Raw genomic sequence first — 982 nt, forward strand, 5'->3', positions numbered from 1 at the left:
TCGGGTTGGGGGGGGCAGGTGGGAACCCCCCGGGCGCCTGTGGGGTGTCCGAGCCCGCCCCGCCCGCGGGGTCGGTGCCGGGCGCCCCGTGGTGAAACCCTCCGGCCCCCTCCGGTCTGCTTGTTTTCTGTCTGACTTGGCCGGCCAGAGGCAGCCCCTCCGGGGGAAGGTGCCGTGCCACCGGCGGGGACCCCCCCCGCCGAAACCCAGAGAAACCAAAACTCGTACGACTCTTAGCGGTGGATCACTCGGCTCGTGCGTCGATGAAGAACGCAGCTAGCTGCGAGAATTAATGTGAATTGCAGGACACATTGATCATCGACACTTCGAACGCACTTGCGGCCCCGGGTTCCTCCCGGGGCTACGCCTGTCTGAGCGTCGCTTGACGATCAATCGCCCCCCCCGGGGTGTGCGTGCGTGCGCGCGCGCGCGCGCGCGCCTTCCCGGGGGTGGCGCGGCTGGGGGTTTGCTCGCAGGGCCGCCGGGGCCCTCCGTCCCCCTAAGTGCAGACGCGGCGCCCCCCGTCCACGGGGGCGCGCTGCCCGCGAGCGGGAAGAGAAGGGGAGAGAGAGAGAGCTCGCGACGAGGCCCTGGCCGCGTGGCCTCCGCGGTCGGTCCCCCTTCGGGAAGCGCCCTCGCGCCGCAAGCGGTCTCTGGGCGCTACCCCCGGGGTGTCGGTGGGCGGGGACGGTCCCGCGCCCTCGCGGCCGGGGCCGGCGGTGGTGGTTTGGCCGCGTCCGTTCCGCCGTCGTACGCCGCCCGCCCCCGGCGGCGTCCCGGCGAGGTCCGGCCCGCCTCCTCCGCGGGGCCCCGACCCGCGCGTCCGGGATCCGTGCCCGCCCCCGCCGCCTCGCCTCGCCGTGTCGGGGCGGGCGTCTCGGGCCGAGGCCGAGTCGTGCGTGCGCGGCCGCGCCCCGGGGATGCGTGCCCCGGCGGCGACCCGCGGGACGCCGCGGCGTCGCCCGCCGCCGCGCGCTTTCCC

The 982-nt window shown here is 76.0% G+C and overlaps 1 non-coding gene across 1 annotated transcript; it reads left to right on the plus strand.

Moving 5' to 3' along the window:
* Nucleotides 1-228: 228 nt before the first annotated feature.
* LOC137218316 (5.8S ribosomal RNA) lies at nt 229-381 on the plus strand. Its single transcript, XR_010940635.1, has one exon. It is a non-coding gene; the product is annotated as a 5.8S ribosomal RNA (ribosomal RNA).
* The last annotated feature ends 601 nt before the right edge of the window (nt 382-982 follow it).

This window comes from Pseudorca crassidens, unplaced genomic scaffold (genome assembly GCF_039906515.1).
Source record: "Pseudorca crassidens isolate mPseCra1 unplaced genomic scaffold, mPseCra1.hap1 Scaffold_72, whole genome shotgun sequence".
Lineage (NCBI taxonomy): Eukaryota > Metazoa > Chordata > Mammalia > Artiodactyla > Delphinidae > Pseudorca > Pseudorca crassidens.